General features: G+C 40.2%; 1 protein-coding gene across 3 annotated transcripts in view; it reads left to right on the top strand.

Annotated features, from left to right (window-relative positions):
* Window positions 1-8580: 8580 nt before the first annotated feature.
* MBNL3 (muscleblind like splicing regulator 3) overlaps window positions 8581-10596 on the top strand; it is a 117905-nt gene continuing 115889 nt past the window's right edge. For all 3 annotated transcript variants that reach the window (XM_058536728.1, XM_058536729.1, XM_058536727.1), the window contains exon 1: window positions 8581-8825. The gene's annotated coding sequence lies outside the window, so the exon portion shown is untranslated. The remainder of the gene's footprint in view (window positions 8826-10596) is intronic.

Below are 10596 nucleotides of genomic sequence, written 5' to 3'. Positions count from 1 at the left end.
GCCCTTAATCACTATATTATACCAATCATCATCTCAGGTTCAAGTCCCCCCTTCCTGCATACATCAGCAGATAGACCAGATACAATCATAGGCTCATGGAGACTCACCATTGAGGCACACTTTCTCATTCCATATCCAGGATATTGCAGCCATGCCCCCATTTGGCATGGCAGAGACAGGCCACTGATCTGGCACTCTGACCTTGCTAATAGGAGCCTAAATTACTCTGGGGCTATCACTTTCTTCCTTTCTGTGCTGCACAAGATTGACAAGGAACTGCCTCTCAAGCCCTCCCTTCTCTACTCTACCCCAAAAAGGGAAGGAATGCTTAAACCTGGTGGCTGCTCTGAAGGTTTGATAAGGAACAGTTGAAGTTTGAATAATCCTATTTTTTAAAAGTAAAAGATTTGCCAAATTAACCCTTCAGTACAACTATAGAAAAGCCAGTCTCGTCTCTGTCCCCGACACACCCTCTGAATTCCTGCCTCTAAGCCAATGTGCACACTGTGCCTCCAAATCTGCAATGCCCTCTGCCTTGTCCCACTGATGGAGCCCTTACTACGTGCCAGGCACTATAAGTGCTTTCAAAACCTTGTCATATTTAATCCTACAATACATGCTACAAGGAAGATTCTAGAATTATCTGCATTTTATTTATGAATAAATTAAGAGAGATTAAATACCTTACCCAAGGTCATTATATTACCAATAGATATCTTTTAGCTTCTTGCCCATTCTCTGCATTTGTTTATTAGCATTCAGTATCATATCAGGTTCCATAATTAAGGGTACCTGTTCATACTGATATTACATTCACAATATCATGAATGCAAAATACAATGAGATTGTAATTATTGTATCAACATGTTGCATGGAGGTTAGAACATGTTTTAGCATGACCAAAAGTCAGATACTTGAAAACTCGAAAATTGGAATAGCAAGGGTGTCCTATACATGCAAACCTAAATCTTTCATATTTATGTTCATTGTTCTTTCTGTGATGATAAATCTAATAGAATTACGATAGAGTGTTTTCCACTTGATACAGTGTAGGGCCTTGCAGAAGCATTTGATTTGGCCTTGGACATGCATAAGTAATTAAAAGACAATTCAATTCAGGTGCCTTTTTAAAAAGAATTCAAAAATAATGAATTCAGCTCATTTACTTTTAAAATGGACAAAAGGAATGTTTTCTTCCTCAGATAAAACACATTTCTGTCCCATATTTTAACCATTCCAAAAACAGAAGCACAAAAAGTGCTAAGAAACATAAAAAAAAGGTGAAGTAAGGAGGATTATAAAAGACAAAAAGGGAGATAAATGGAATAGAGAGAAATGAAGAAAGAGGCAAAGGGCCAGAGAAATATTCGTAGAAGACAAAAGAATGGATGTTGAGAAATGCAGGGGAAGATAGAAAGAAATGGCAGAACATGAGAGAAATAGAAGTAGTTTGCTAGAAATAGAGGTCTAATTCTTACATCGAAATATTTATTTCTCCAATTGAATAGTGTTTTATTAGACAAATTGCCAAAATAATAAAATTAAAAAAAATTTCCACAGTGTTAGCTTTCTGAAAAGCCTAGATATAAATCTTTGGATGCTTTTGATCATTATCCTTATGAATACTCATGGATGCAATCAAAGTGAAAATATAATTTTGCATCGTAACCTTTTGTTAATGTTATTTCCTGTACAATTTTCTGTTTTTCTACAGTGTTCAAATAATTTCATTGCATTAATATATAACAAATAGCTCAATCATTGTTGAATAGTTAGGTTGTTTTAAGGCCTTTTTTTTTTTTTGGTGAGGAAGATTTGCCCTGAGCTAACATCTGTGCCAATCTTCCTCTATTTTGTATGTGGGTCACTGCCACAGCATGGCCGCCGATGAGTGGTGAAGGTCCATGCTTGGGAACTGAACTGGGGCTGCCTAAGCGGTGTGTGCTGAACTTAACCACTATGCCACAGGGCTGGCTCCAAGGCTTTTGATATTCAAACTAAGGCTTCTTTTTTTCTTCTTTTGAATTATTACCTTAAGATGATGTCCCAGGATTGGGATCCCTGATTCAAGGGCTAGAAACACTTATGATTCTTGACCCAGTTGGCAATGCCATCATCAAGTTCAATGAACCTGTTCTTCCAGATTCTGTATAGTTTTGGATTTTGTAAATTGTTATTTTGGGCAATTAACTTAAGTATCAGATAGTGCCTCCTAGTTGGAACTATATATATTTCTTCTAGCATGATGATACTCTTTGATCATTTGGTCTTTTGGGATCTGGTGATGGTCTTGTAAATTTGCAGCATCTCTGGACACAGTTTTGATGCTATTCATTTATACATGATCTTCCTAGCACTTCCACCATTTAATCTTAGTTTTGATAATGGCTTTACATTTTTGTATCATGTTGTATTCTCTAATCAGTCTTTCCTTTGCAATGTTTTCGATTACTTCAAAACTTAAAAAGTGCCTATAGTTGAGTTAAATACTCTAGTCTGTTTCTAATATATTTTTTTAAATTTTCCTTAAAATATTTATTTTTTTGGTTCATGTAGAAAGAATTGTTATTTATGGTAAGAGATAAAGGTTTACGTTAATTTCTCTCCATGTTCATCATCAGTTACCCCAGGTGAGTTTACTAAATAATGAGCAATTTCTCCATTGTTTTGTTATGCTTTGTTCATAAAATATTCAATTCTTAACATTTATTAGAGCCTTTTCTTGGTCTCACTATCCTGTTTACTGATTGATATTTCTGAGTTGCATCAGAATTCTGTCATTTCAACTAATGTTAATTTATAATACATTCTAATATTTGATAATTCTTTTAGATTTTTGTTTCCTTAGGATAGATATGTACAATTGTTACTACAAATTAATATGGTATCTCTTTTGAAATAAGAGATATCTTCATTTGAATTACCTACATCTATAAATCACCTGTGAAGAAGTATCAACTTCATACTATTGGTCTTCCCATTCAGAAATGTAGTATGAGTTTACATTTATTCAGAGTTTTCTTTATTTATGCCGTTAAGGTTTTATAGTATTTCTTTTTCTCACACTCTTGTATATATTGACTTATTTCCAAGTACTTTAATGTTTTTGCTTTATTGTAAATGTGTTACTTTTTCTCCTTTTTGTTGGCTTACTGATAGATATTTTATTGGCTTTCAAAGACTACTTGTCTTGTATTTTGTAACTTTGCTGAACTCTAGCTTTGTTTAATCACTTGAAGTTAATTCTGTGGCTTTCTATGTATACGCTAATGTCTAAAAATTCTTTATCTTTAATTTCTTCCTTTCCAATATTTACTTCTAATTTATTTTCATACCTTATTACCAAAACAAGAATTTCTCAGAAACACTAAGGTTATAAATGAATAAAAGCTCCCTTGTTTTGGTCCCGTTTTTTATGGGAAATGTCTTTATTTTTCCAATAGATCAGTTCTTCATTTTTTGAATATACATTCTTTATCATGTTAAAGAGATGGTTCAGTATTCCTATATTTAAAAGATGTTAACCATTAAAAGGAGTTGGATTTCATCAAAGGCCTTTTTGGCAATTACTGAGATGATCATAAATTTTTCTATAATATTGATATTTTTGGCTGAAATCATCTTTACATTTCTGGGATAAACAATACTTTATCAAGGCTTAAAATCATTTTAATAAGTTTCTGCATTTTATTGATAGAATTTTGGTTAAAATGCCCACATCAATGAGAGGCAGTATGGCATACCAGGAGAAAGTGTCTGAGTTCAAATCCAACTGGACTCCATAATAGCTTTATTTGGTACTGTGTAGTAGCTAAAAGCATGAGTCCTGTCATCAGAGACAGTTAACTTTGAATCCTGGTTCTATTACTTAACAGTTTTGTTAGTTTGTTACTTTGGACAAGCCTCACTTTCCTATTCTTAACATGGGGACATAATAATATTTACCTTATAGAGATTGTTGTGAGGATTAAATGAGCTAACTTGTGAAAAATGCTTAGCACAGTGCCTGGCATGGAGTATTTCCAGATTAAATAGTTGCTGTTATAATTATCATATTCCTAGGTGACAATAGGCCATGTTTTTCTTTTTTATAGCATTCTTACCTTTTGTATTATTCTTACATTTTTGTATCATTTTTATCTATATAATTCTTACCACATTTCGCCCTGAGGATACTTTTAAGAAATATACTATACTTTTCAATACTCAATAATAATTTGTATAATATATTCTTCAAAGGCTTGGGGGGAAAAATCACCTTATAAATCCATCAGGCCTAGATTTGCTAAGAAATACACTCTACATCATTTTAGAAAGAGGTTACTTTGGAAGCCAACATTTATTTGATTTTCTAAACCTTTTTAACAACGAGATTTTGCTTTTTTTTCCTGTTTATTTAGTCAGAACCTTTGTGTGAACCCCACACCCCCCAATTCCCACCTCTGAATGAGAAAGACTTTGCAGAAATGGATGAATAATCAGTGTGTGTAGCTCTTCAACCACACTTAAAATGGCCAGAGGCGTCTGTGTGAAATGACCACAAATGTTGTGGGCTGCAGCCTGTGGCGCCATCGATAGAACAAAGCAGCAGCAAACGGTACTATCTGCTAATAATACCAGGCTGGTGAAAATAAGTCCACAGTTTCAAAAGAGAAGGGAGATCCTTCACCTTTTGTACATAGCATGGCCCTGTCTGTATGTCCAATAGTTTCTGTTGACTATCTTTTAAAAAGAATAATAAATGAGTTATGGGACTTAGCAGAGAAGTAAAAGGCTAATTCTGATAGAATATATTAAGAGTTCAAAAACACCTCAAAGCGATGGAGCGCTGATATATGAAAGAGTTTAACTTTTCATGTATCCAGCATCTTTAAAAACACAGCAACATTTGTTGGGTTGTAGATTATAATAATCCTTTTGTTACTAAACCATTACATAACTTTTTTTTTTTTTTTTTTTTTGTGAGGAGATCAGCCCTGTGCTAACATTTGCCAATCCTCCTCTTTTTTTGCTGAGGAAGACTGGCCCTGGGCTAACATCCATGCCCATCTTCCTCCACTTTATATGGGACGCCGCCACAGCATGGCTTGCCAAGCGGTGCGACGGTGAGCGCCTGGCATCTGAACCGGCGAACCCGGGCCACCGCAGCAGAGCGTGCGCACTTAACCGCTTGTGCCACTGGGCCGGCCCACCATTACATAACTTCTAAAATTTTTTCCTGCATCAGTCAAAGTTAATTATATTTTTTGGAAGAACATGCCACTTGAGAGGCTACTATCTGCTTACCTATAATCTTAGCCTTACATTTGTATGTGTAAGTGTCCATTTTAAGCATTAAGACATAGTGAGAGCACAGGGAGCATGTTCCTTGGTGTGTTTAAATGTTTGCTTACCCGCCTCTATTTGACCGGCTGAGAGAGAGGAACAGGACTGCAAATTTAAATCCAAGTGTTGTGAGACACTGACCTTTGAAGATCCATCAGGAATAGTGGTTCTGAGACTAGCCCAAAGGCAATGGGAGAACAAGTTTAAGTATTCAGAGACTATAATGTACAAACACTATTTTAAGAACTCATCTAGTGGATCAGTCAGTACACAACTCAATCTTTCCTGGATGATGCCTTCAATCATGCCTAAGGGGAAGAAAGAAAAGAAAATGCTGGCTAATTCTAACCACTCTACTAATAATTCCAAGGTGAGTCCCCCCCAGAGAGCAAATGGGCCCTTTTAAAACACTGAGGGGAGGGAACAGCAATTTCCTACCGCCTTTGAAAACACTCCCTAGTGATCTGGTGGCATGGAAATTTGCCTCGCTTCATTTGTGGAGATCATACCACCCTGGATAAAAGGAGGACGGTTTCCCAGACAAAAATTTGTTTATAAGGTTGCTCTCAACCTCCAGTGTGGAAAAGAGAGGATAATGAAGACTCATTTGCAACTTTCACTGGTCAGAAATATCAAGCAAGAGACACTGTTGAAGCTATGCTATCCCAAGAACTAGCAAACTGACCTATTCATGACCTTAAATTTATGATAAAAAATTATTTCAGCAATGCAATGACAATAAAATTGAGCCAGTTTGTATGGGATTAAGGAAACCCAGCTTGTCCCATAGGAGATGTGGTTTGCAACGGTGGACAGAGGTAAGAGAACTGGTGTTGACCCAAGTTATGTTCAGTATAAAGACACCTTTGTTGACTCACTGTGATAACAGTTCCTCATTTGTTAGATCATTGGGTATAAAGTTATATAATTCAGCCTTGCCCTTCTCTCCAGCCTACTGTGGTAACCAACACCTCCTACTTTTAGCTGTGGTAGTTCCTGAACTGCCAAAGCCACTTCCTATATGTCAGCCAATTTGACTTGTAGATTAGTGCAGGTAATTGGCAAGTTTGAAAGGAGGTGGGGAGATGTGGTTAGGAATTTGAATCTTTCTTTTTTCCCTTTTTTCAAATAACTAGAACTCCTGCTTTCTGTTTGACTTATGCTAGGATTCTACCCATTATTACAAAAGGATCAGACACAGTCCCTGCACATTGTCCCGATAATTTTCACAATGCTTGCCAAACGCCATGGGAGGAAAGGGGGGGTGTCAATTATTTAAAGGGCAGTTTGTGCCAGTGTTCTCCTTCCAGCCATTATGATCCTGCTCCTATTATCTCGCAGTTAACAGAGATTGATTTCTTGCCTAAAATCTATTTGCATCAGTCCCTCAGAATTAAAAAATATAATTAACCTGAGAATTCGCTCCACTCTTCAACTGAACTGCTGCTTAAATATCTTCTGTGATGTTTTTTCACTTTCTGCAGAGCATGTAGAACTCTGTACTGGGGTGAAGTCGTTCATTGCAGGAAAGCAGCCCATGAATTGCTATGAGCTTGTCACCGAGGATCCTGCATATGTGTGTGTTATCAACTACAATTGTCCTGGTAAAATTAAATAAAGCATGCGTTTATTATTGTGGCGCTCCAATTAAGGGACAGCTGGTGTTCCTATTACACTTGCATTAAATCGAAACTTGTAATTTGGCTGTCCAGATGCACATTTTTTAATCAAAATATAAAATTGCATTTGCTTTGTCCATTTCTCATTCAAAGCATCTGGAACCCTACCTTAGGACTCCTCCTACCCTTCAAACTCCGTTGAAGAAGGGGAACTATTGGCACAAATCAGCATTTCCTTCTTTGAAGTTCTTAAAGGGAAATAAAGGATTACAGCGTTTATAGAAGAGGGAGGACTCAGGAAGGCAGCTGGTAAGTATTATTATTAATTATTATTATCATTATTATTATTTTGCCTTCAGTGAGCTGATACGTTTATTGCCTAAGGTCATTTTTGGAATAACCTATTTCACCTTACCTGTATCTGAAGTGACTATAAGGGTACAGTTTTGAACCACACTACATTTCTCGTTGGCACTTCAGTTCCTGAAGCTCTAGAAACTTTGCTGCCTCCTCCCCTCCTCCTCCTCCCGGCATGTGTGCAAGCTCTGCTTGTTTTCGCTTTTGTAAAACCTGAGCGTTATGATTTGCCCCCCTTCCCTTAATAATGAAATGACAAAGAGCGTTTGCAGCGGGGGCTGGGCAGCCGGGTTTGGGGGAGAGGCGCCACACCACCGGAGAATAAAGCCCGCGCTGCGCTCCCTGAGAACTGTGCACGAATGAACGACCCACACAAAGAATATATTTGGCGACGAAACAGCGCCCTACAGGAAGAAAGTGCCCGCACTCGGAGCGTGATCAGGAGCGCGACTTTTTGGCGCTCTTTGGGAGCAGCGAGAAGGAGGCAGAGGACAGAGAGTCACAGAGTGGGCGCGGGAGCAGGGGCAGCACGTGGCCGAATTCCCGCCCGTCGGCCGCGGCGAGCAGGGGCTGGGAGCGGCGCGCACCGAGCCAGGTGAGCTTGGCGGCGGCGGTGGCGATGCGGGGCGCGCCGCCCTACCTGGCCGGGCGGGGCGGGGCCGGGCCGGGCGCCGCGCTCTCTGCTTCCGAGCCCAGCTTCCCGCGCGGCTCCACTGCTTGGCAGAGTTTCGCGGGAGTTGCCGTTTTGGCGCCCAAATCCCCCTCACTAGCGCCGTTTCCCTGGCGCTGCCCGTATGCTGGACGCGGGGCAGCCGAGCCCAGACTGCCCGGGGTCCGCAGGCTCTGCCAGGGGACATCTGGTGGAGGGCACGCCTTTGGCTAGGGCCGGGCGGGGTTTGGGCCGGGGTTGCCATGGCAGCCGCTAGCCCGGGCTGGAGCCCCACGCCCGCCCGCCGCGAGGGAGCTGGGGAGCTCCGAGGTGTGCTCCAAGTGGACTGAACCAAGAGCCTGGGAGCAGGGGGGACGGCGGGCCCGGGTGCCTCCCCTGCCCCCCAGCCCGCCGGCCTGCCACGGGAAAGGGCCCCCGGGTAGTCGAAAAAGAGAAAATATTCTTCCCTCTGGACCTGAAAGGGGGCTTGCAAGAGCACGGGGCGGGGTTAGGAGGGAGAGGGGAGCTGAGGGATTGTCGCCTCCGTCCGGGAGTCCTCGTGTGCGTGTTGCTCGCCTTGACGTTTTATACCCCACAGCGGCCGACTTGGAGCCGGGTTGCACGTCCCAGCCATGAAGTTATGTAGGTGGGGCGGGCTTTAATTTGCTTATATCTAATGATTTCAGGAGCCTCGCTTTAAAATGGCGGCATTGAGTATACACCCCTGCTAAAGGCTCTCCCGGCACCAGGGCCACCTCGCGCAGCGCTGCTTTTGCTTCTGCCGCTAACAGATGGCATGTGCCGCTGCCGCTGCCCCTGCCGCTGCCCCTGAGAGCAGGACCCCCTAGCCTCTGGGTTTGCGCTAGCAGCATAAGGTAAGGCTGGAGATGAGTGGGGTTTGTGAGAGTGGCTGCCTTCCTAGGACGTCGACGAAATAAAATGCCTTTAAAACTTTCTCTTTCAAAATGGCAAATAGAAGGAAAAGTAATCCTGCAACTTTGTTGCAATTTTAGGGCTTTGATCTTTCTTCTTATTCCTTCTTTCTTTTTTCTTTCTTTTTCTTCTCCTACTTCTTCTTCCTTTATATACATATATATATATATATATTTGAATTTAAAGAAACTTCTTGCATGGCATATCATCGTCAAATGCTTTTAACAACTAACGTCCCCGTGGCCATGCGATATTGTGAGCAGTGCCACAGCTTCCTTGCTTAGTCTTGTCTCTTCCCGCTCTGGATCAACACATTTGGGCAGCTTGCTTTTACTACCGGCATCTGAAGGGCAGGAGGGTAGATTTTAGAAGACTATTAAAAAGATAACTTCAGTTTTTAGCATTCACACAAGAAGCTTTTATGCTAAGAAAAGGAAGTTAAATCAAGACGAAACGAAAGTTGACACTTAGTGATTCATTTGTGTAGTTTTGTCATTACTGTAGTGGACCTACTGTGTGTCTTTCTGACTACAGTCCACTAATTGGTATATGTAGATCAACAGTAAGGGTGAATTTATTGTGTTGCTATAATTAAGGCAGTGTGTTTTAGAGTTCTTTTTTTCTTAGATGTTCCTAAATTGCCAGTGTTTGTAAATTGGGCACGGATCCCCATAGCCTATCCCTACACATGTATTGAGTTCATAGGGAAGCATCAATTAAAACAAAACTATTGCAAGATTTAATTTTGAAATGATTGCTTTTTTACTATGTTGACTCCCTGGTTTAATCAATAAGTCTTTGGGTGATTACTGATATGATGGTTGGAAAGCGGACTGTTGAAATAGCTGTAGCAATGACTGGACATCAGTGTTTAATACAGTTCATCTGAGTTTTTTTCCTCTGATGAAAGGCTTATTGACAATGAGGCTTACCAGAGACCTCAGATTTTCCTGATTATATTCACATTTTCTCTTTTACCTATGCACATCTAGTCCTTAATGTTTAAATACTTTTTAAAACTTTTTAAAATTTTCCCCAATATGCAATACTTTTGGGGGATACTTTCATATTTATTGAAACTTCTAAACATAGCGTAAAAGGGCTTTTGCCCATAGCCCAGCTGATATTATTGTACCTCTGTCCACTTTTTACTTCTCCAAAAGCAATAGAAGCTACTTGGCTGGCAGACTCTCCTGCTATTAAATTGAGCAAGCTCTGGAAAGGGGGGAAAGAGATTGTTTTGCACCTTAAAGTACGATGCAGTTTTCCTGCCCAGGTGCTGTAGTGTGCCTAGAAAGAAAGAACTGAACTGTTTACAATGGAATTTACTATGTAACATTTTTCATCAGTTTTTCAGATTATTGTTGAGAGAAGCAGTGGGAGGCACTTGCCGTGTGGGGCAATTCATTGCTTCACATCTGAAAGGAGAGTTCTTGAAGGTAGAGCAATAGATACTTGCATTTTTGCAAGGGGTGTGGCGGGGTGACCAAAAGCAACTTCTCCCATTTTTAGTGATTACATACTTAGATCCCAGTTCAGTAAGCTTTGCTTCCTGATATACTGCCTTATTGCTGCATGACTTCAGACCAAATGCATCCTTTAAAAAAAAAGTGAAAATATTAAACCTTGGGGCCAAAATAGACAAGCCAAACTAGTGTCAGAGACGTTAGGAGGAAATTTTGCCAGTTAACATTCTGCGGCTTCATAAAGTGA

This window comes from Diceros bicornis, chromosome X (assembly GCF_020826845.1).
Source record: "Diceros bicornis minor isolate mBicDic1 chromosome X, mDicBic1.mat.cur, whole genome shotgun sequence".
Lineage (NCBI taxonomy): Eukaryota > Metazoa > Chordata > Mammalia > Perissodactyla > Rhinocerotidae > Diceros > Diceros bicornis.
This window is presented reverse-complemented; position numbering and strand designations above follow the sequence as displayed.